The 24547-nt window shown below is 53.0% G+C and overlaps 1 protein-coding gene across 9 annotated transcripts in view; it reads right to left on the bottom strand.

The window, feature by feature from the left end:
* HIVEP3 (HIVEP zinc finger 3) overlaps positions 1 to 24547 on the bottom strand; it is a 409994-nt gene that overhangs the window by 177241 nt on the left and 208206 nt on the right. For 8 of the 9 annotated variants that reach the window (XM_068167460.1, XM_068167459.1, XM_068167467.1 and 5 more), the window contains one exon: positions 7727 to 7801. The exons of the other annotated variant lie outside the window; for it this stretch is intronic. The gene's annotated coding sequence lies outside the window, so the exon portion shown is untranslated. The remainder of the gene's footprint in view (positions 1 to 7726; positions 7802 to 24547) is intronic. 9 annotated transcript variants of the gene reach the window in all.

Below are 24547 nucleotides of genomic sequence, written 5' to 3'. Positions count from 1 at the left end.
TCTCTAACTGCTAGGACAAGCTGCTGGCAGTGCCATGGATGGAGTGCTGCAGGCAGGGTCTGGCCAAACAGGAGGAGAGCCTTTCCATACTGAAATGCTGCAATTTGGGATCTCAGAGATGTCCTACATGAACTCAGAAAGTTCTCACAGACAACCTGATGGATTTTCAAGACCATAATCCTTTGGAATCTTTCTGAATCCTTGCTCTTTTTAACTGGAAAGCCCTGGGACAACTCTGTGCAGCAGCTTCCCAAGCTGCTCACTGCAGCCTAGAGAACTGTTCCGAGGGAGAGGCTAAAAATAGGCCCTCTGGTTACCACAGCAAAGCACCCAAACATACACAGAACTATTTCAGTGCAAACAGAAACCTGGATTTCACTTTTTTCCTACCCTGACTCCCAAGCCCATAACCTCCCCTGGGCTGCTACAGGTACATCAAACTCAAAGTCTTCTCTGCACCAAGCTCCATCCACCTCTTCCACCAGCTTTGAGCCTCCTTTGCTGGTGGTTGCTCAGTGTTTCTGTGCAGTCAAGGGAGAGTTTTCAGAACTCTGAATTTAAAACCCCCCAAAACCCAACAACTTCTTAATTTTGGGTCTGTGAACAAACCTCAGAGCCTGGGCATGCTCCAGCAGCCCAAGACCACTGCACTCTGCTGTTTACAACCTCCTCAGAGCTGGGAGAGCTCTGCAAGTACCAAATAAGCATCTGGAGTGCCCTGTGAAAAAGGCATCACTGATGGGCAGGGCAGGATTAGCAGCCAGTGAGCAATGTCTGAGTTGTAGCAGGAGACTGGAGCAGGCTTTCAGCTTCTGAATATTCATAGGTTCATCACATCATGAAATGGTTTGCCTTGAAAGGGACCTTAGAGGCCATCTAGTTCCAGCTGCCCTGCTATAGGCAGGGACACCTCTCACCAACCCAGGCTGCTCAAAGCATCATCCAGCCTGGTCTTGAATGCCTCCAGGGAGGAGGCAGCCCCAGCCTCCCTGAGCAACCTGTTCAAGTGTCTCCCCACCCTCATTGCCAAGAATTTCTTCCTCATCTCCACTCTCAATCTCCCCTCTCCCGGCTCAAAGCCATTGTCCCTCATCTTGTCACTCCCAGCCCTTGTCACAAGTCCCTCCCCAGCTCTCCTGTGGTGCCTTCAGGTACTGCAAGGCTGCCTGAAGTGGGCTAGAAGAAGGCTGCAGAAGGATTGTTCCCAAAGGCCTTCAGGGACAGGACAAAGAGCAATGGTTTGAAATGAGAGCAGAGCAGAATTAGATTGGGTGTGAAGAACAAGTTCTGCACCATGAGGGTGGTGGAGGTTGCCTGGGGAGGTGGTTGAGTCTCCATCCCTGGAGATATTCAAGGTGAGGCTCAGCAGCTCACAAGCTGCACCAGGGGAAGTTTAGGCTGGAGGTGAGGAGAAAGTTCTTCCCAGAGAGAGTTGTTAGCCACTGGAATGTGCTGCCCAGGGAGGTGGTGGAGTCACCATCCCTGGAGGTGTTCAAGAGGGGATTGGACGTGGCACTTGGTGCCATGGGTTAGTCATGAGGTCTTGGGTGAGAGGTTGGACTTGATGATCCTTGAGGTCTTTTCCAACTTTATTGATTCTATGATTCTATGATTCTATGAACAGGACTCTGAGCAGCCTGATCTAGCTGAGGATGTCCCTGCTGACCGCAGGGGGGTTGGACTGGATGAGCTTTGGAGGTCCCTTCCAACCCAAACCGTTCAACAGCTCTATGATTTCACCACCCTCATTGTGAAGCTCTTCCTCCTGATGCCTGCTTCACCAGGATTAAGCTCAACCCAAACCCTCCACAGGCTACAAAACCCAAGCCCAGAGAGCCTCTCAACCAACTGCTCCGTGCTCACTCGCTCAGCCTTCGCCCAGCATTAACAGCAGCCCAGTAAAAACAACAGCCTCATCCTGCTAACAAATCATCCCTGGCTTTTAATGTGCCACCTGCACAGGCTGCACAGATCTACGAGGCCCTAAATATAACCAGACAGCCCTTTCCTGGCTGCTCAGATGAACACTACCTCAGCTTGTTCTCCAAGCAAGCCAAAATTATAGCTGCTTTGCAGATCAGAAACAGTTTAGGGTGGGACATTTTCAACCCCCCCACCCCCTCTCTTCTTTTTTAGAGTGCTTGGAGTTTTATGAATAAGGCATTCATTATGCCCAAACCCCAGAGATGTCCACCTTGGAGGGAGAGCTAAAATTAGTGGTGAGCGTGTTCCTGGAGCTGTCAGGAGGAGCGGCAGGTCGTGTGGGATGCTCGAGGTTCAGCAGGCAAAACAGCTGAGCCAGCTGGGTCCTGCGTGGCACCTCTGGTTGGAGAGCTGGTGGCTTTGCATAAAGCCCACAGACACACTTGTTTACCTAGCCAAAGGCCTTGGTTATTCCTGGAAAGTCCAGCAGTGGAAAGTTGTGCCAGCCCACACAGCGCCGAGCAGGCAGCTTCTGGGAGCAGAGAAAGCAGCAAGATGCAATGATGAGAGCAGTGACTGCCTTCGATTTCCACTCTAGAGGAACCCAACCAGCTTTAAGGTGCTAATAACAGAGATCCCAACACCAAAAGATGTTGGAGAGGGTCCAGAAGAGGCCATGGAGATGAGGGCTGGATGACCTCTTCTATGGAGACAGGCTGGGAGAGCTGGGGCTGTTCAGCCTGGAGAAGAGAAGGCTCCAGGGAGACCTCAGAGCAGCCTTCCAGTACCTGAAGGGCTCCAGGAGAGCTGGGGAGGGACTTGTGACAAGGGCTGGGAGTGCCAGGATGAGGGACAATGGCTTTGAGCTGGGAGAGAAGAGATTGAAAGTGGAGAGGAGAAAGAAATCCTTGAGAATGAGGGCAGGGAGAGACTGGCACAGGTTGCCCAGGGAGGCTGTGGCTGCCTCCTCCCTGGAAGTGTTCAAGGCAGGCTGGATAAGGCTTTGATCAGCCTGGGCTGGTGGGAGGTGTCCCTGCCCATGGCTGGAGGATTGGCACTAGATGATCTTTTCCAACCCAAACCATTCTAGGATGTAACTCTGTATAACCTGAGCATTCCCTTGGTGCCCTGCCAGCACAGGGCACGGCGGCAGCAGCGCTGGCAGGCAGCACATGTGGCACAGACCCCTCCTTTCCTTTCCCCACCTTTGCTTACATTTCATGTAGTCTACTCTGATTCCAAGGTTTAATAAAGTGTAATCCCAGCATGTCTTGAATTAATTAATTAGATCTCATTCCAAGCCACTGTGCAATTATTCTGTTACTCACAGAAGAGTCACAGCCTGGCAGCTTCTCTCCCATGTGCAGGAGCAGCCACAGACCAACCTGGGGTTTGTCAGCCCTGTCCCCACGTAGCAAAGGGCTTGATTTCTCTTTTCTCCTCCATTATTTCCCCACTAGAAAACTCCTGCAGGTATGAACAGTCACAGCCTGAGGTCAGCCCCACTCTGCTCACAGCCCTCAGCAGCACAGGGGGAGTCTCACAGCTGCAGATCTGAGTTTTCTTCATCAGCATGGCTGAGTTGGGACCAAAGGGTTGCCTGGTATCAAACACTAGCACAGGCTGCCAGGCAGGTGGTTGAGTCCCCATCCCTGGAGCTGCTGAAAAGAGGCAGACATGAGGTGCTGAGGGACATGGTTGAGCACCACAGTTTGTAGAGTGATCTTAAAGCACTTTTCCAAGCAAAATGATTCTGTTCTATGGTTTGATCCAAGCACAGAATCCTAGAATGGTTTGGGTTGGAAGTGGCCCCAAAGCTCATCCAGTTCCAACTCCCCTGCCATGGGCAGGGACACCTCCCACCAGCCCAGGTTGCTCAAGGCCTCATCCAGCCTGGCCTTGAACACATCCAGGGAGGGGGCAGCCAGAACCTCCCAGGGCAACCTGTCCAGTGTCCATTATCATTCTAAACAATTTCTTCCTAATCTCCACTCTTAGTCTCCCCTCTCCCAGCTCAAAGCCATTGTCCTTCATCTAAAGTCCCTTCCCAGCTCTCCTGGAGCCCCTTCATGCAATGGAAGGCTACTCTAAGGTCTCCCAAGAGCATCCTCCTCTCCCTGTGCTCCAGGTATTTTGCTCCCTCCTCCCCCTCTATGCCTCTGGCCTTGTTTCCCTATCCAGCTCAGCCTCAGTAAACAACTGTTTTTAATTCCCTGATGCCAAGAAACCACAAATCTACTTTTTCAGCAGGAACAAGCTGTGAGAATTCAGAAGAAATGGAGATAACTCTGACAGGACTGCAGCATATTATCCTGCACTCATCTTCCCAGGTAGATGATTTCCCACAAACTCAACATCCCCCTGGACACTCCATGGAGCATCCTCAAACTCACAGGATCACAGAATTTTTGGGGTTGGAAAAGACCTTTATGATCATCCAGTCCAACCATCAACCCACCACCACCATGGCCACTAAACCCAAGTGCCATGGCCACAGGTTTCTTAAACACCTCCAGGGATGAGGACTCCACCACCTCCCTGGGCAGCCTCTGCCAATCCCTGACCACTTTTGCAGCAAAGACATTTTTCCTCCTCTCCAACCTAACCCTCTCCTGGCACAATGTGAGGCCATTTCCTCTCCTTCTATCACCTGAGACTAGGGAGCCAAATGCCCCAAGAGCCCCCAGCTCACTGCAGCCTCCTCTCAGGGAGCTGCAGAGAGCAATGAGGTCTCCTCTCAGCCTCCTCTTCTCCAGGCTGAACACCCTCAAGTCCCTCAGCTGCTCCTCCCCAGCCCTGTTCTCCAGACCCTTCACACTTCATTGCACTTCTCTGGAGACTCTCCAGCAGCTCAATGTCTTTCCTGTAGTGAAGGGCCCAAAACTGAAGGCAGGATTCAAGTCCAAACCAGTCCTGTCAACACTTTCATCTCTTTCTGCTCCTCACTTTCCCTGTCACAGCTCAGGGAGGAGCAATCTCAGGTGCTCAGTGCCCACGGTGCTGTGTGCAGTATCACAGTATCACAGTATCACTTAGGTTGGAAAGGACCTCGAGGATCATCGAGTCCAACCTGACACCGCAGACCCCATGACTAGACCATGGCACCAAGTGCCACGTCCAATCTCCCCTTGCAGAGCTGGAGCAGCCTTGGACCACCAAAGAGGAGATGTTCCCCACTGCATCATCCTCTGGTTTGCAGCATTTGCAGGCAGGGTAATGAATTCTGACCTCAGCAGAGCCTCAGCAGCCCTGCCTGCTGGCAGTGTGCTGGGCAGGGCCCCTGATGAAGTGCAGTTGTTTACAAACACGGTAGAGCCTATTCCAAACTCATTGTTCCTCGCCTCCAGCTGCCCAAGGACTTTTTACTCAGCTCCTGGACTGCTACCAAAAGTAAAAATGACAGATTGCCAAAAAGGACAGAGACAGAGGGTGGGGGGGAGGATGGAGGCAGGGAGGGAGGGAGAGGGAGATGAGAAGTGGCCAGACAGCACAGCAGATGAATATATTATCCTGCTGCCTCTGGGAATGGAGGTCAGAAGCCAGCCCGGGCTGAAGAAACACATTGCAAGAAACACTTGTGAAATTAAAGGTCAGTAAGATAATGAGCCATAACTGCAGCCCAGCAGGAAGCCTGTACTGATGCAGAGCTCTCTCTGGAGCGTGGCTACCTGCTGCTGCCCGCCTGCAGAACCTGCCCCTTTCGCTTACTGCTCGCCCAGGACACACAGGCTCTGGGCTCTGGCGCAGTGGGGCAGTGGCTGCTGCTCCCCAGGAAGCTCTGAGCTTCCCCTGCCTGCTCCCACCTCACAGAATCACAGAAACATTCAGATGATCCTCGTGGTCCCTTCCAACCCTGAATGATACTATGATATTATGATACTATGATAAAGACTCTCAGGATCACCAAGTCCAACCATTAACCCTACTCTACAAGGGTCACCCCTAAACCATAGCCCCAAGCACCACATCCAAATGACCTTCCAACACAGCCAGGGTTGGTGACTCCACCACCTCCCTGGGCAGCTCATTCCAATCCCTGACCACTCTTGCTGGGAAATTTTATTCCTACTGTCCAGTCCAAACCTACCCTGGTGCATCCTGAGGTCATTCCCTCTTGTTCTATCACTAATCACCTGTGAGAAGGTAGAGAGCCATGAGGTCTCCCCTCAGCCTCCTCTTCTCCATAGTTCAGTCACTCTTCATCAGGTTTATTCTCCAGGCCCTTCCCCAGCTCCTTGCCCTGCTCTGCACTGGCTCCAGCACCTCCACATTTCTCTTGTATTGAGATAACCAAAACTGAACACAGTACTCAGATCAGTGATGGTCCAGGCTGGGGGTGAAGGGTGCAGAGCAGCCCAGCAGAGGACTTGGGGGCTCTGGGGGTTTGCAAAGCTGGGCAGAAGCTGGCACTGAGTGCTGCCAGCTCAGCCCCAGCCTGTCCTGGCTGATCCCCAGCAGTGTGGGCAGCAGGGGCAGGTTGCCCCATGCCTGGAACCATCCCAGGTCAGGTTGTTTGGGGCTCTGAGCAGCCTGCTCTAGCTGCAGCTGTCCCTGCTGACTGCATGGGGCTGGACTGGATGAGCTTTAAATGTTGCTTCCCACCCAAACCATTCCATGATTCCATGTAATGGCTTCTGCAGGGGCAGGAGCACTGCCTCCCTCAGCCCATTTCCCTCCACAGCAGCTTTCCTGCTCTTTTGCCCACACAGGGAGTGCTGCTGTGCTGCCCATCCTGCATCACTGTGTTTTATCTTAGTATAAGCCATGGCTGTGGATCTAGAACATGCCCCTGGCTCTGTTGCACCTGGCTGCACACAGCAACACGATGCCCTGAGCTCTGTGTGTGCATCCCTACAGACCAAGCTGTGTGCTCTGAAGCAGGGAGCAGAGAAGCTCACTTTCCACTCAGGGCCAGTGTCCATCACCATATCAATCCCATGTTCATCAGCATATTATCAGCCAAGAGTCTCACAGTCCTTAAAATCTATCTTACACAGGTGCCAGACCCTGGCTTGAGCCTTTACCCCATGCTGGAAGCCAGTGTCCATGCCCAGCAGCATAGCAGCTTCTTTTGGAGGGTTCTCCAAGAGCTTCCTGAACGGCCTTTGATATCCACAAAGTTATGCAAACCTGGGCAAGCAGCATCCCTAAGGAAGCTAAAACTCCATCAGCAAGGGAAGCTGCTCCATGAAGGCTGCAGAGGGGGAAAGGCAGAGCTGCAAAGGAGAGGGAGAAGAGAGGAGGGAGGGTGGGATTTGGGTACCTGCTGCTCATGCTGCTCAGCTACAAGAGGAGAGTCCCAACAGCAGCTCCTCTTGGGAAATACATCAGGCAGCTGCTGGCTAGAGAGCCAGAAAGAAAACCATGGCAGCAGGAGAGGCAACCTCCACCCTAGTGCTGCAATCCACAGCTGCTGGCTTCAGAAAACCACAGCAGGCACCTGCAGAGCAGCAGAGGCTGCTCTGGCTGGGCAGCTACCACAAAACCAGCAACACACTGTAAGCAGAAATTACATAGACCCCCACCGAGATCAGCAGCCTGGACCAGCCCTCGGCCTTCAAAACTCCTTCTGAAACGCTCAGTCACTTCACATCTGCTCGAGGGACTGCAGATTCCTGCAGCCACCTCCCCTCAGAGGGGCACACAACCCACAGAAGCCCCAGCAGAAAGCAAACTCCCATCACAGCATCAGGCAGCAGGGACACAGGCTGCAGCCCTGAGGCTCTGTGGCTGTGGGCTCCGTGCTCCACCGCTCTGCACACATTGCTGGAGCAGCCCCCGGGGCCGTGGCTCAGCCTCTTACCTGCGGACAAGCTGCTACAGGTTCATCTCTCTGAGGCTGGTGGAGACTCAGGTGTTCACAGGGTGACCTGGGAGCCTGGGGTAGAAAACAGGAGACCTTGATGTCCTGAGGCAGTTTGAAGTGCATGGATTCACATTGCAGACACATCAGGTCCTCTCCAGCTGTGGGAGCAGATCCTATTGTTCTCCTTGCTCCCATCCAGCCTCGAGGGCTTTTCCTTTCTTGGCCTCCTTATCTACAACCTCTTCTCCAAAAGACCTTAGAGCAGCCTCCCAGTACCTGAAGGGGGCCTTGTTTGGGGCTCTGAGAAGGGAGAAATGTTTGACACTGAGGGTGGTGAGAGCCTGGCCCAGGCTGCCCAGAGGTGGGAGATGCCTGGATCCATTCCACTTCAGGCTGTTTGGGGCTCTAAGCTACCTGCTCTGGTTGGGGATATCCCTGCTGGCTGCAGGGGGGTGAACTAGATGACCCTTAAAGCTCTCCACCCAAAGCATTCCACAAGTCTATGATCCCCACAGTGACATGAAGCATCCTCAGTGGCCAGCAAGCAAAGCAAGAGGAGAAACTGCAGCCTGCAAGCCAGCAGCAGGTGGGAATGAAGCAAGCAGATTTGTCCTTGCAGCTGGAGGCTCCTGGGCACTTTATAGTCAGCCATTGGTTCTCCCCATCCCAGCCAAGCAAGGGAATGCTTAGCTCCATTTCATCCTGATGGAAACTGAGGCAGGGAGGGCTGCAGCATCACAGAATTACAGAATTAACCAGGTTGGAAAGGACCTGAGAGATCATCAAGTCCAACCTATCACCCAACACCACCTAATCAACTAAACCTTGGCACCAACTGCCTCATCCAGTCACTGTGTTGGCCAATCTCTCTTTCTGGGAAGAACTTCTTCCTAACATCCAGCCTAAACCTCCCCTGGCACAGCTTGAGACTGTGTCCTCTTGTTCTGGTGCTGCTTGCCTGGGAGAAGAGACCAACCCCCTCCTGGCTACAACCTCCCTTCAGGTAGTTGTAGAGAGCAGTAAGGTCTCCCCTGAGCCTCCTCTTCTCCAGGCTAAGCAACCCCAGCTCCCTCAGCCTCTCCTCACAGGGCTGTGCTCCAGACTCCTCCCCAGCTTTGTTGCCCTTCTCTGGACACCTTCCAGCATCTCAACATCTTTCTTAATCTGAGGAGCCCAGAACTGGACACAGGACTCAAGGTGTGGCCTGAGCAGTGCTGAGCACAGGGGCAGAATGACTTCCCTGCTCCTGCTGGCCACACTGTTGCTGATGCATGCCAGGATGCCATTGGCCTTCTTGACCACCTGGGCACACTGCTGGCTCATGTTCAGTCTACTGTCAATCACTATCCCCAGGTCCCTCTCTGCCTGGCTGCTCTCCAGCCACCCTGACCCCAGCCTGTAGCACTGCCTGGGGTTGCTGTGGCCAACACTTGGATATCACTGCCCTGACACCACAGAGTTCCCATGATCTGCCCTCAGCACCACACTTCTTCCAGGTCCCTCAGATCCATGGCTGCTCTCCCTGCCTCCTTAAATTAATTTTTACTCATTACACAGGAGGAAATAACTAGAGACAGGTCAGGCTCTGGGGCTTTAATGGAGCTAACGCTGTTAGGCCATGGAGCAAAGCTTCAGAACATCTTCCCCACCATGCCTTCTGCTGCCAGCAATTAGATTAGATAATTTGGAATCTGTATCCTTATTAGTGCCTTGTGGAAGAGTGCTGGCACAGGGCTGCAGATGCAGAGCCAGGATGAAGTCAGAGACAACTCTACAATGTCAGCATCAGAGGGGCTACACCTTGAAGGCTGGGTTGAGTTTTGTGGCCCTCATTCCATGATGGACATTGAGTGGCTGGAGCAGGTCCAGAGAAGGGAAATGAAGCTGGGGAAGGGTCTAGAGAGCAGGGCTGGAGAGGAGCAGCTGAGGGAACTGGGGGTGTTCAGCCTGGAGAAAGGGAGGCTGAGGGGAGAGCTCATTGCTCTCTACAGCTCCGTCAAAGGAGATTGGAGTGAGGTTGGGGTCTATCTCTTCTCACATACAACAAGTGACAAGACAAGAGGAAACAGCCTCAGGGTGTGCCAGGAACAATTTCTTCCCAGCAAGGGTTCTCAGGCACTGTCCCAGGCTGCCCAGGGAGGTGGTGCAGTCACCAGCCCTGGAAGGATTTAAAGGATGCATGGATGTGGTGCTGAGGCACCTGATTTACTGTCAGTGGCTTAGTGGTGGTGGGATTGTGAGCTCCAGGTGGACTGGATGGTCTCAGAGGTCTCTTCCATCCTCAGCAGCTCTCTGGCTCTATTCTATAAATGCACACAGGCACAAATCAATGCAGGAGCAGGAGAGGGCTGAACAAGGACACTGAGAAAGCTTTGGATCATTGTGAACAAAAAGCTGCAGGCAGTGGCAAAGATGGAACACCCCAGTCAATAATCCTGGACAAAGAAACAAATATTTATGGGATAATAGAAGCATTCTGTTCCAAAGAGACCTTTAGGATCATCCAACTCAGCTGTTGGCACCTGGACTGCCAGGCCACCACTAAACCCCGGCCCTGAGTGCCAAATCTGCAGCTAGGTCTTCATCTTGCCTTTGTCTAACAACCAAGTGTTTTCATTTAGCAAGGGTGAAAGGGTCAAAGCAGTGCAGCAAAATCAGGGTAGGGCCCCAGAGAGGTTGTGAGGCAATGTTGGGTCGAGCAGCAGAACACAGCACCATGGACACGGCTCAGCTGATCCCCCAAGCATGTGTGAGAGGCAAACCTCTCAGCAGCAGCAGCGGCTGAACTCTGCTAAGAGACTTTGTGGTCACTTTCTCAGGCGTGAATTTACCTGTGGTTTACAGACATCTAGAAAGGCCCAGCCTAGATCTCCACTGTGTTCTTCACCTGCCCCCATGCTGCTCCCAGAAAGCCAGCAGGCTTCATAAAACACCAGCAAGCCCTCCCTGCTCTCTCATGCAGCACTAAAGCAGCTTGGGCAGCAGGGGCAGGGAGGGGATTCTGCTCCTCTGCTCTGCTCTGCTGAGACCACACCTGCAGCACAGGGCCCAGCTTTGTAGTCCCAGAACAAGAAGGATGTGGACCTGTCAGAGCAGGGCCAGAGGAGGCCACAAAGATGCTGTGAGAGCTGGAAGCCCTCTGCTGTGAGGACAGGCTGAGAGAGGAGAGAAGACTCTAGGGAGACCTTAGAGCATCCTTCCAGTACCTGAAGGGTCTACAGGAGAGCTAGGGAGGGACTTCTGATAAAGGCTGGGAGTGACAGGATGAGAAGTGATGGCTTCAAACTGGAAGAAGCTGAATTTAGATGAGACATTGGAAGAAACTCTTCCCACGAGGCTGGTGAGACACTGGAACAGGTTGTCCAGAGAAGCTTTGAAGGCTTCAACCCTGGAGGTGTTCAAGGCCAGGTTGGATGAGGCTCTGAGAAACCTGGGTGGGTGGGAGATGTCCCTGCCCATGGCAGAGGGTTGGAACTGGGTGATCTTTGAGGGCCCTTCCAACCCAAACCATTCTATGATTCTATGACAGCTGCATGTCCAGGAGTGCCTGTGCAGGCAGGGGCAGGGGTGAACATTCTGGCTCCAGGACAGTGCTGCTCTATTTTACCTCCTTCAGTGCTTGGAAAACATTTGGCTGCTGCTGGAGTGAGCCAGGCTGGCCTGCTCCAGGAATAGCACAGCTGCCTTGCACCACTGTGCAGCTCAAAAGCTTCCTTTCAGCTCAGCAGCTTGTCCCTCTCCGTGGAGCAGCTCTGGAGAAGGCAAAGCAGAGCTCGGGAGCCTGTGGCCTGGGATGAATTACTGCAGGAAGGTTCCCTGACTTTGAAGGCAGGTGAGCAGAGCGTGAGCAGCTTCAACTTCCTCTCTCTTGCTGCCAGCTTCTGAGTGTCTCATGGAAAGGGTTTAATGAGCTAATTTGTACCTTGGAGGAGAAGTTGTACAGCAAAGCTGAGTGTAGCTTTGCTCTGGCAAATGGAGCTGTGAGGACAAAGCTTCCCAGGAGCACTGCTGTGCCAGCACAACACACTGCCAGGGGTGGAGGGAGGTCATGCTGCAGAACCAACACAAGAAGGACATTGACCTGCTGGAGAGGGTCCAGAGGAGGTCATGAAGATGACCAGAGAGCTAAGAGCTTCCCCTATGGGAAAAGGCTGAGGGAGTTGGTGTTGTTCAGCCTGGAGAAGAGAAGGCTCCAGGGAGACCTCAGAGCAGCCTTCCAGTACCTGAAAGAGGCTCCAGGAGAGCTGGGGAGGAACTTTTGACAAAGGCTCAGAGTGACAGGATGAGGGACATTGGCTTTGAGCTGGGAGACTGGAGATGAGAAGAAATTGTTGAGAGTGAGGGTGGGGAGACACTGGTGCAGGTTGCCCAGGGAGGCTGTGGATGGCCCCTCCCTGTAGGTGTTCCAGGCCAGGCTGGATGAGGTCTTGAGCACCCTGGGCTGGTGGGAGGTGTCCCTGCCCATGGCAGGGTTTGGAACTAGATGTCTTTGGGATCCCTTCCAACCTAAACCATTCCATGAATCTATAAAGACTTTTCCTCTGGAAGCCACCACTTAAAGCAAAATACAAGGAGCACCTGGTGCTGGAGGTGTTCATCACATCCAAGTGCCAGTGTCTGTGAGCAACCTGCTGCAGTGTGAGGTGTCCCTGGCCATGGCAGGGGTGTTGGAACTGGCTGATCCTTGAGGTCCCTTCCAACCCTGACAATTCTGTGATTCTAAACTCAGTGGGGGTCCTAAGCAGCCTGATCCAGTTGGGGATGTGCCTGCTGACTGCAGGGGGGTTGGAACCAGATGACTTTTGGGGGGGGTTTCCTTTCCAACCCACTCCCTTATATGATTCCATGCCAGTAAGAGCAGGGAGCCCCTGTGCCTCTGCCTGCTCAGGCACCTCAGCCTGCTGCCCAGAGCCACCCCAGACGTTTTGCCTGGCAGCCTGGAGCTGGAGCTTTCTTTCTGGGGGGGGAGGGAAGGAACAAACCAAAAAACCAACCAACCAAAAAAAAAAAATAAATAAAATAAAAAGGACTGTGGGCAGCTGTTTGCCTCCTGGATTGCAGCACAACAACTTGGGTGCTTTGCAACCTGGCAAGCAGAGGCCAAGCATTTTTTAGCAGCCCTGGGTGGTTGTTATAGCAACAGGCGCACGTGTGGCTGTGTGTGCATGCAAAGCAGACTCCAGCCCGGGGTTGTCATGGGCAACACAAGTCAGCTTCCAAGTCACACCAAACTTGCTGTCTCGCCTGGTGTCATCTGAAGGCAGCAGCCAGCTCCAGCAGGGACTGGGAAGCATCTTGATGTCTCCCTGCTGGTGCCGGTGGCTGGCCGGGAGCGCTGCGCTGTCTCGCAGCTGATTCAGCTCCTTCAGAAGAGGGCAATTTTCTTTATCCTGTTTGCTTCCTCCTCCCTTGCAGGCTGCCACAGCACCTTAACCCAGCTGGGTGAGACAAGCTCGTGGCTCCCTCCCAAACAGATGGCTGCAAGGAAGGTCCAAAAATAATCTAACCCGTTTGCCTGGGAGTTTTGAGCTTGCTTGGCTGATTGGCAGACCCTCCAGAGACCACCAGAAGAAGCAGATGGTCAAGACATGAGATCAGAGCTAGAGACAGAGATGTCAATCAAGAGGTTGGAGCACCAGGCTCTGGGATGTGGTCTGGAGCAGGCAGCTACAGCAGCTCTAAGCAGGAGGGAGTCACTGCCCAGGAGGGCAGGGACGGGAGCAGGGAAGCTGCCTGCAAGGTCTGCATTTCACTTAAATGAAATCAAATCACAGCTTTGTCATGCTGCAAAAGTCAGCCCTGAAACTGCTCCAGCCCTGCAGGGATGTGCTGAGCCTCTGTCAGTCCCCACATCAAACTCCCAAGCAGAAGCACTCTGCTCAGACCTCACCTACAGGGCTGGGGCCAGCTCTGGACTCCTCAGCACAGCACAGACAGGGACCTGCTGGAGTGGGGCCAGAGGAGGCCACTCTCTAGGGCTGGAGGGTCCAGGGGCTGCAAGCCCTCTGCTGAGAGAGTTGGGATTGTTCTGCCTGAAGAAGAGAAGGCTCCAGGAGACCTTTCATAGAATCATAGAATGGTCTGGGTTGGAAGGGACCTCCAAAAGACATCTGGTCCAACCCCCTCTACAGTCAAGAGGAGCAGGCAGATGTGGCTCAGTTGGTAGTCCATAAGACCCTTAATGGGAAGGTCATGAGTTCAAGCCTGCAGTGGGCAGTAGTGTCCTCCCTACTCTAGCCATGAGGTCTGTGGTGACAGGTTGGACCTCATGATCTTTGAGGTCTCTTCCAACCTTAGTGATACTGATACTGAATCCTCAACTAGATCAGGTTGCTCAGAGCCCTGTTGGTCTTCACCTTGAATATCTTCAGGGAAGAGGCCTCAATCACCTGCCTGGGCAACTTGTTCCAGTGTTCCACCACCCTCATGATGCACAATTTATCCCTGACATCCAATCTAAATCTCCTCTTCCCTAGCTTGAGCAAACTGACAGCATCACCTCTTCTGTGACTGACTCCTTGCATTGATTGTTGCTGCAAAGTGTTGCATTAACTTGGCGACAGAAAAACCTTTCCCATTGTAAAATTCATCCTTATGTAAAGCAAAAGCATCACAAACACTCTGCAGCACCCAAATCCTCTTATCAGCCTCTCAGGCTGTAGTAGTATCTCAGCATCATTCAGAAGGCAGGAAGCCTTTGCACAGACCTCTTAGCAAAGCCAGGCAGGTGCCTGTGTCTGTGAGGGATGCCTGGCACCCCAAGGTGCACCCTGAGTTCCTGATTCCTTCACTTGAATCATCATTGCAAGGGACAGGCTGGAGAGGTGAGCCCATGACAACCTCATGAGGTTCAACAAGGCCAAGTGCAAGGTCCTGCAGCTGGGTCAGGGCAATCCCAGGCACTGATATAGGCTGGGCAGGGACTGGATGGAGAGCAGCCCTCAAGAAAAGGCCTTGGGGGTGCTGGGGGAGGAGAAGCTCAACAGGAGCCAGCAGTCAGCACTTGCAGCCCAGAGAGCCAAGCAGAGCCTGGGCTGCAGCAAGAGAAGTGTGGCCAGCAGGGCCAGGGAGGGGATTCTCCCCCTCTGCTCCACTCTGCTGAGACCACAGCTGGAGCTCTGTGTCCAGTTCTGGAGCCTCTGTGCCAGGAAGGATCTGGAGGTGCTGGAAGGTGTGCAGAGAAGGGCCACGAGGATGAGCAGAGGGCTGGAGCTGCTCTGCTATGAGGACAGACTGAGGGAGTTGGGGCTGTTCAGTCTGGAGAGGAGAAAGCTCCCAGGAGACCTTCTTGTGGCCTTCCAGTATCTGAAGGGGGCTGGTTTTGTCCAGCACTTGCTGTTTTAAGGGTTTGTCCTTGCCCTTCTGTCAAAGCAAGCAAAGACTGAAGACATCAGGCAGTGCAAAAGCTGGACTCCACCTCCTCCAAGGCAGAAGCCCCTGACCACATGCCTCACTCTTCAGGAGCCAGCCTGCTGCTGCACACAGCTGAGAGGCTGATTCAGCTACCTGGAGAGTGCCAGCAGATGACAACATTCCTGAAGGACCATCTGGAGAGACGTCTGCAGGAGCAGAGACAGAGCACCCCTCACCACCCTGCTACCTGTGGCACCACCCAGGCCCTTGGCTGTGCTCCCCTGGGCACAGGGAGCACTTTCAAAGACTCTTTGCAATTCAACCCATCACGAGTGCAGCCCTTTGCTACCCCACAGCTTCACCCTGCTGCTGCTGCTCTGTGATGTTGCTGTAAGGAGTGGAGCACTTGGGCAGGCAGCCTGTGTTCCAGTGCTGCCTTCTACAGCAGCAATGTGATTAATTAAAATTTACAAGGGCAATCCAAATGCCTGGACCTGGCTCTTGGCGAGAGCTCCTCTGACCTGCTGCCAATAACAGCTCAAATTAACCACGACCCCAAAGTCAACCTTGGGGAGCCATGAAGAGCCTCTCTGAACTGAACTCAGGTGGGAACAGGAGGAAAATGAAGAGCTGGGGAATTCTTCAGGAAATACAAAGCACACAGAAGCACAGAATGGTAGGGGTTGGAAGAGACCTCCAGAGATCATCGAGTCCAACCCCCCTGCCAGAGCTGCACCACCCAGGGCAGGTCACACAAGAAGGCATCCAGATGGGTTTTGAAGACCTCCAGAGAAGGAGACTCTACAACCTCCCTGGGCAGCCTGCTCCAGGCCTCCAGCACCCTCACAGCTCATTCAGTCCAACCCCCCTGTTCAAGCAGGACAGCTACAGCAGCTTGCCCAGGAGCGCAATGGCCAGAGCGGGGTTGGAATCTCTCTGGAGAAGGAGACTCTACAACTTCCCTGGGCAGCCTGCTCCAGGCCTCCAGCACCCTCACAGGGAAAAAGTTTTCTCTCATGTTGAGGTGGAATTTCCTGTGATTGAGTTCACATCCATTGCTCTTTGTCCTGTCACTGACTAGAGCCTGTCCTCCTCCTCCTGACAGCCACCCTGCAGGTGTTTTGTAGAGATTGAGCAGCTCCCCTCTCAGCCTTCTCTTCTCCAGACTGAACAGCCCCAGGGCTCTCAGCCTTTCCTTGCAGGAGATGCTCCAGTCCCTTAAGGAGTGCAAGGATGTCTGGGTTGTCATGAGGAACAGCCCTGTCCCAAGTCACAAACGCTGGCCAAAGCCCAGTTTGAGTAACTTTTATGCTGTAAAAAGGGTGAAACAGCCATGTTCAGACCCAGCTCTGTGACCCATGTGATGCTGAGCACTTCCAGCTGGGCCAAGCTCTGCACATGATCAGAGGCTAGATAATGCCCTCTGAGGGTTTCTTCACAGAGCCCCAGAGGACACAGGGATGGGTCATGCATCTTCCCCACTCCACCCAGCTCTGCCCCTGGAATAGAATCCACTATGTGGATGCTTTGAGTAACCTTTGAAAACCTAAAAATGCCATTTCCCAGGGGCAATAATTGAGCTGAATAAATTTGAGCTGAAAGGGTAAAACTGGGGTTAAAGATGTTGAATTAAATGGGGGAGGGAAGGGCTCAGGAAAATGCCCAGGGAAGTGGTGGAGCCACCAGCCCTGGATGTATGCAAAACCCATGCAGACATGGAACTTAGGGACTTGGTTTAGTGGCCATGGGGATGTTGGGCTGATGGTTGGACTCTTAGAGAGCTTTTCCAACCTTTTAATGATACTCTCTCTACTCTGCTCTCATGGGACCCCACCTGGAGCACTGCATCCAGTTCTGGTACCCCCAGCACAAGAGGACATGGCACTGTTAGTCCGGGACCAAAGGAGGCCAGGACAATGATTTGAGGGCTGGAGAACCTCCCCTATGGGGTACAGGCTGAGACAATTGGGGCTGTTGAGACTGGAAAGGAGAAGGCTCCTGAGAGACCTTAGAGACCTTAGTCCAGTACCTGGAGGAGGTACAGGAGAGCTGGGGAGGGACTTTTGACAAGAGCTGGGGGTGCCAGGATGAGGGACAATGGCTTTCAATGGGATGAGGGGAGATTGAGACTGGAGATGAGGAAAATATGGTTTAGAGTGAGGGTGGGGAGGCACAGGAACAGGCTGCCCAGGGAGGTTGTGGATGCCTCCTCCCTGGAGGTGTTCAAGGCCAGGCTGGATGAGGACCTGAGCAACCTGGGCTGGTGGGAGCTGTCCCTGCCCATGGCAGGGGATTGGCACTGGATGAACTTGAAAGGTTGAACCCTTTCAACCCAACCTATTCCATACTTCTATGAATGTATCTTCTGATTCTATGACCACAGCAGAGGTGGAAGCCCTCAGAGCCATTCTGATCACTGGAACGTGGCTGAACGAGAGGGGAGAGCCTCTTTAAAGCCTGATCTCCCTGTGCTGTTCTCCTTGCACTGAGTAAGGCAATGCCAAACTTTCAGCACTCTGACTAATGTGGAGTAGCTGTTAGAGCAGCTCCTTGTGTTTCACTGTCATGGCTAAATGATGTCAGTGTTTGCACAGCACACCAGTTGCTTGCTGGTAATGATTTGAGTGCCGTGAAGTAAACCCTGCCCCAGTGAGTGGGAACCTAGCTCCTGGAAACACAGCTCCTTTGGAACTTTTATTTTAGACATCAAAATTAGTCAGGATCTGCTCAGCCCTACTGGAAGAGTGATTTTAGCAATAGAGACAAAAGCCAGTGAGAACTAAAATGCCTTACCCCAAGTAAAGTCACCTGGGCAGCCCAGCCAGACCTCTAACAACCATGTCAGGTGCCCCCACCCATGGAACATTTATCGTGGCAGACTCACAGAATCCATCAGGTTGGAAGGGAGCCTCAAAGGTCTTCCTGTCCAACCCGCCTGCAGGCAGCAGGGACATCTCCAACTAGAGCAGGTTGCTCAGGGACACACTGAGTTTGACCTTGAATGTCTCCAGGGATGGGCATCAGCCACCTCCCTGGGCAGCCTGTTCCAGTGTCTCCCCAGCCTCACTGTGCAGAACTTCCTCCTGAGCTCCAACCTAACTCTGCCCTGCTCCAGTTTCAAACCATCTCGCCTCATCCTATCCCCACAGGCCCTTCTGAACAGTCCCTCCCCAGCCTGCCTGTAGGTCCTTTTCAGATATTGAGGTCCTGCTGTAAGGTTTCTCTGGAGCCTTCTCTTCTCCAGCCTAAGCAGCACCAACTCTCTGAGCCTGTCCCATAGTAGAGGTTCTCCAGCCCTCTGCTCATCTTTGTGGCCCCCTCTGAGCCCTCTCCAGCAGGACCATGTCCTTCTTGCTTTGGGGACCCCAGAGCTGGACCCAAGCTGGCAGGAGTGGTGGGTTTAGGAAGCAGATCTTCAGAGCAGCCATCCCTCCATTTCACCAGCTTACACACCCCTGGACATTGTCATCTGTGCTGACCTGGGGCTAAAGTCTCCAGATGCTCCTTGTCCTCCTGCATTTGAAGTTGAAGCTCCCTGTCCCCTGCTGCAGCCTACTTACTCAGCTCATGGGAAGTCACAGTCATCATGCCCTGCTAGCCAAGAATGCACCAACCCCTTCAGCAAGGAGTCCTGGCCCACAGAAGCACCTTCCCACGTGCCTTGGCCCCAGCTCTTCTAGCACCCCATGGCAGCTATTGGCCATAACATTGAGCAACATCTCCTGTTGAGCTAAAGAGGCAGGCAAATATCATTCACAGCTCAGACAAATAAGAGAGCAGGGAGGTTGCTTAAGATCAGGTCTGCTACAGCTGGGAACAGGCTCCAGGACTCTGATTAAACCTGAGAGATCTCACCCAGTCACAGACACCCTGCTTACCCCAGCAGCCAAGTTTGCTTGCCTTGGTTTGTGCTGGTGGACCACCTCCCCAGAGGGAGTCCTGCTTTTCCTGGGGCTGTGCCACCTGGTAAAGAGCTGCTTAAAACCAGCTTGAGCTGTGAATCCTTAGAAGTATTCCCAGAGATCCTTCCCTCACACAGAGGGGAGATTGAGACTGGAGATGAGGAAGAAAGTCTTGAGAGGGAGGGTGGGGAGACACTGGAACAATTTGCCCAGGGAAGTTTTGGATGTCCCCTCCCTGGAGGTGTTCAAGGCCAGGCAGGATGAGGCCTTGAGCAACCTGGACTGGTGGGAGGTGTCCCTGCCCATGGCAGGGGGTTGGCACTGGATGAGCTTTAAGATCCCTCCCACCCCAAATCATCCTATGAATCTCTGACCATTTCACAGAATTACAGAACACATTGGGTTGGAAGGGGACCCTCAAAGGTCATCTTGTCCAAGCCCCCTGCAGTGAGCAGCATGATCTCCAAACAGATCAGGTTGCTCCTCACACAGCAAAGTGGGCAGGTCGCTGGTCCTGCAGCCAAGGCAGCTCTGCTACTGTTTGCTTTCCCTCAGAAGCATAGGAGGTGAGAGCTGAGCTTTAATTAGTGAACCTTGGTTTGCTAGCTTGAGAAATGCCCAAATGACAGCTGACTCCACGAACTTGAGCTGCTCCACTGTGTCCATGAGCTGCCTTTCTCATCCCTGCAAAGCTCCTTTGTTTTCTTCCTTATTTGCTTCTTCATTTCACAGAATCACACAGAATCACCAAGGTTGGAAGAGACCTCAAAGATCACCGAGTCCAACCTGTCACCACAGACCTCATGACTAAACCATGGCTCCAAGTGCCACTCCAAGTGCCACTCCAAGTGCCACATTCAATCCCCTCTTGACCACCTTCTTTTCTTCTTCTGTTTCACACAACTTCTGCCCTGTGCTGTTCCTGGATGGCTGATGTAGGAGGTGGAGCAAGCCAAGAATCCGAGGAACCTGGTGCTAGGGGTAATCAGACCAGGCTGACCTGTTATCCAGAACATCCTAACGGGGTTTCAATGCTGTTTGTGTGTAATTGCACTGCAATTGGCAGATAATCCAATTCAAACAGGGATATTTCTCCTCCTCAGCCACAGTTGAGGTTCCTTGTCCCTAAAAGCACCAAACCCAGGGTCTGCTCAGCAGGGAGGAATGCCCAGCACTGACACATGGGTGGAGAAATGGTCCTTAGACAAACTCAGGCTTTTCCCTCCTGAGTTAACTCTTTACCTGCCCAGACTGACCACTGCATTAACATGGGGATGGCTTTGAGCTGGAAGAGGAGAGATTGAAACTGGAGATGAGGAAGAAATTGTTTAGAGTGAGGGTGGGGAGACACTGGCACAGGCTGCCCAGGGAGGCTGTGGATATCTCCTCCCTAGAGGTGTTTGAGGCCAGGCTGGATGAGGCTTTGAGCAACCTGGGCTGATGGGAGGTGTCCCTGCCCATGGCAGAGGGATTGGAACTGGATGAGCTTTAAGGCCCCTGCCAACCCAACCCATTCTTGGTTTCTACAAACCCCCTCTCCTCTGACCCCCAGCACATGGGGGCAGGGCCAAAGGGTGATCCCCTCACCCAGGGCAGCTGGGGGATGCTCCTTCTCCCTCCCAGGCAGCTCCAGGTAGCAGCATTATTGTTGGTGTTTGTCACTCTCTGCTGTTACAAGGGCACTGTGTCAGGAGAGCCATTTAAGCTCTATTATAACTCCTTTTGACTGACAGGCAGAGAGTAATGAGTGTCATTGCCTGAGGAAGGCCAGACGAGGAGGAAGCTCTAAATAGACCTGTCAGAGAGATGCTAAAGAGGCTCATACATCAACTCAATCAGCACCCAAGATGTAAAAATCTCTTCATCTCCCACTTTTCTGCTGGTTTTTGGGGTGGTTCCCCCCTCTCCCCCCCATTTGGGATGTTTACCCAAGCCCAGCATCCCTAACACTGCAGAGGCAAAGATGCTTTCTCTGTATAAATAATTGTAATGCCCCATCTAAGTGGATGCCTGGATTTCTTTTCATCAAAACCAAGGAGGGGGGGGGAAGGAAATAAAGAAAAGAGGAGGAGAAAAGAAGAGGCAGGCTGCCAGGGATCAGAATGCTTCAGGAGCTGACAAAAGACAAGAGAATTTGGGCTGATTTTGTGTGTGTGTGTGTGTGTGTGTGTGTGTGTGTGTGTGTGTTGGGTTTTCTTTTCTTTCTTTCTTTCTCTCTTTCCCTCAATTAAAAAATAAAATAAAATAAAGGCAGCTTTAGAATGTTGAATTCACAAGTTGTTATGGGAACTGGCAGCACAGATGATGCCCCAGAGGAGCACTGAAGAATGTCTCCAGGATTGGGAGGGATAGTAATGGGATAGAGACGCCTGGGATGCGCCAGAATTCCAGGGCAGTCGGTAAGCTGGGAGTGGTGCTGGTGGTGCTGTAAGGTCTCTGTGCCACCAAACTGCACAGCTGGGGTGCTGGCTGAGCCTGGTTCTGGCTCTCACCCAGCCCTCCCAGGTCATAGAATCACAGAGTCATAGAATTGTCAGGGTTGGAAGGCACCTCAAGGATCAGCCAATGCCAACTCCCCTGCCACAGCCAGGGACACCTCACACTACGGCAGGTTGCTCACAGCCACAGCCAGCCTGGCTGCAAACACCTCCAGGCAGGAGGCTTCCACCACCTCCCTGGGCAACCTGTGCCAGGCTCTCACCACCCTCATGGGGAACAACTTCTTCCTAACATCCAATCTCAATCTACCCACTTTTAGTTTTGCTCCATCCCCCCCAGTCCTATCACTCCCTGACACCCTCAAAAGTCCCTCCCCAGCTTTCTTGGAGCCCCCTTCAGATATCAGAAGACCACAATTAGGTCTCCTTGGAGCCTTCTCCTCTCCAGACTGAACAACCCCAACTCTCTCAGTCTGTCTCCATAGCAGAGCAGCTCCAGCCCTCTGCTCATCCTCGTGGCTCTTCTCTGCACACCTTCCAGCACCTCCAGACCCTTCCTGGCACAGAGGCTCCAGAACTGGCCCCAGAGCTCCAGCTGTGGTCTCAGCAGAGTGGAGCAGAGGGGGAGAATCCCCTCCCTGGCCCTGCTGGCTACACTTTTCTTGCTGCAGCCCAGGCTCTGCTTGGCTCTCTGGGCTGCAAGTGCTGACTGCTGGCTCCTGTTGAGCTTCTCATCCCCCAGCACCCCTAAAGCCTTTTCTTCAGGGCTGGTCTCAAGCCAGTCCCTGCCCAGCCTATATCAGTGCTTGGGATTGCCCTGCCCCAGCTTCAGGACCTTGCACTTGGCTGTGTTGAACTTCATGAGGTTGTCATGGGCTCACCTCTGCAGCCTGTGCAGGTCCCTCTGAATGGATCCTTCCCTCCAGCTGTCTGCTGCACCACACAGCTTGGTGTTGACAGCAAACCTGCTGAGGGTGCACTCAATGCCACTGTCCAGGGCACCAACAAAGATGTTGAACAACACTGGTCCAGTCCTGATCCCTAAGGGACTCTGCTTGTCTCTGGCCTCCACTTGGCCATGGACCACTGACAGCCACCCTTTGTGTGCAGTCATCCAGCCAGTTCTGTGTCCACTGAATGGTCCATCCATGGAACCCATAGTGTCATCAGGACAGTTTCCCTCCTTGGTTGATTTACTTTGACAACACAACATTGATTTTCCTACACGCTGCCTCCCATTTTCCAGGACCTCTGTGCTTGCAAGCAACAGTCCTGGAAGCAGTCACATGTGCCAGGAGGGAGAGGCATCTGCAGCAGCAAGGAGGACACAGGGAGAAGAGTTTATTTCTTTGGAAGGCAGCTGAGGCCATCACCTCTGCACAGAGTCATATAAGTCAGGAAAGAAGGAGCTGCTGTGCAGCAGGACAACCCTTGCTGCTCTGGCTGGTGCTGGACTTGAACCAGTTACAGCTGCCTTGCAGACCTCTCCCCATGTCAACTCATCAAGACAGGGTTCTCAACAGAGCTATAGAATCATAGAGTGGTTTGGGTTGGAAGGGACCTCCAAAGGTCATCCAGCCCAACCCCCATGCAGTCAGCAGGGACATCCTCCACTAGATCAGGTTGTCCAGAGCCTTATCAAGCCTCACTTTGAGTATCTGCAGGGATGGGGCTTCAACTACCTCCCTGGGAAACCCATTCCAGGGTTCCACCACCCTCATGGTGAAGAACTTGTTCCTAAAATACAATCAAAATTGTCTCCTTCCCCTTTGTCACCTTCAGCACACCAGAAGTTTCAGCCTGCACTAAAAGAGCATGAAAGGAAAGAGTTCCTGCACCTAAAGCTCGCAGAAGCCATGCTAGGGAGCTCCATTGCTCATACAGAGGGTAGGAGACTCATTTGTGGTTTGGTTTTGTTTTTCTCCTGCACTAAAAGCTCTTTCCTGGAGTTCTGGAGAAGCAGAGAACTGAGGGATTGGAGAGAGTTCCTGCAGTTTGACTTTCTGGAACCTCTTGCCAAATGTCTGGCTGTGTGCTGTTCCAGAAGGTAATAAAAAGCCCACACCAGGCTTTCCCTGCAGAACTACTTAACAGGGTTAGGAGGTTTGCTCTCCACCTCCTGTTAACTCCAAGTGAGAAGGTTCTGTACGCTCAGCATTTGCTGTGCTGTCCTCTTTGTCCCAGCCACCAAGCCCTGCTTTGTCCTCCAGCAACAGAAACATCTCTGTCCTGGAATCTCCTCCACTGTCCATGGCTGGGTGTGCTTTGGGTTGTCTTCCTTCTCCTCATCCTTCTCCTCTCCCCTGAAGTTCTGCCTCTCACCCAGCCAGTCTGGCCAGAGTCCCCCAGCTGGACTCATCCTGTCTGGCTCATCACCCTACTGCCCTTCCACACATGCTCTCCACCACCTCTACTCCAGTCCCTCAGGAGGACAGGGAAGGAACAGCTAAAAGTCCTTTCCAGATGGGGTTCACAGATGTCATGAGCAGTCCACATTCCTCCTGCCTTCGACACAAGCTTGAGGGAACTTGGCAGAGCCCAAGGATCATCACCCATAAATTATGGTCTGTGGAATAAGAACCAGCCCAGGCTGGGAGGCTTTCTCAAGTCATGTGAAGCTGTCCTGCTGACCCTCATGTGCCTGACCTGGGGTACTCCAAAGAGGGCTGAATGGGTCCTCTTTCAGGCTGGGCAGCTCTTTTTTGCTCTGGAATGGGTTTGCTGACTTCTTGATACCTATCAGTCAGGAAAGAGGGAGCTGCCGTGCAGCAGGACCTCCCTTGCTGCTCTGGTTGATGCTGGACCTGAACTAGCCACAACTTGCCTTGCAGACCTCTCTCCAAGTGAACTCATCAAGGCAGGTTTCTCAACAGACCTCTCCTCCTGTGAAGGAAAACCAGCTCATGGTTTGCAGCTTTTACTCCTGCCTGAAATCCAAAGCTCCTGACTAGAGCCAACAATCATCTATCAGCAATGTCAGCGTCACCCCATCACAGCTCCACAGGATGAGCTTTTCTCAGGACCTGGATCAACTGCCTCCAGAGTCCTCAGGCTGAAAGGACAGGATGAGCTGAAAGGACAGACAATACTTGCTGAGGTTTTTGGCAATCTCATGTTCAGGCATC

The sequence above is a fragment of the Melanerpes formicivorus genome, unplaced genomic scaffold, assembly GCF_026170545.1.
Source record: "Melanerpes formicivorus ecotype bairdi unplaced genomic scaffold, bMelFor1.0.p_v2 SCAF_118, whole genome shotgun sequence".
NCBI lineage: Eukaryota > Metazoa > Chordata > Aves > Piciformes > Picidae > Melanerpes > Melanerpes formicivorus.
Note: the sequence above shows the minus strand (reverse complement) of the source record. Positions and strands in the feature narration are given on the sequence as shown.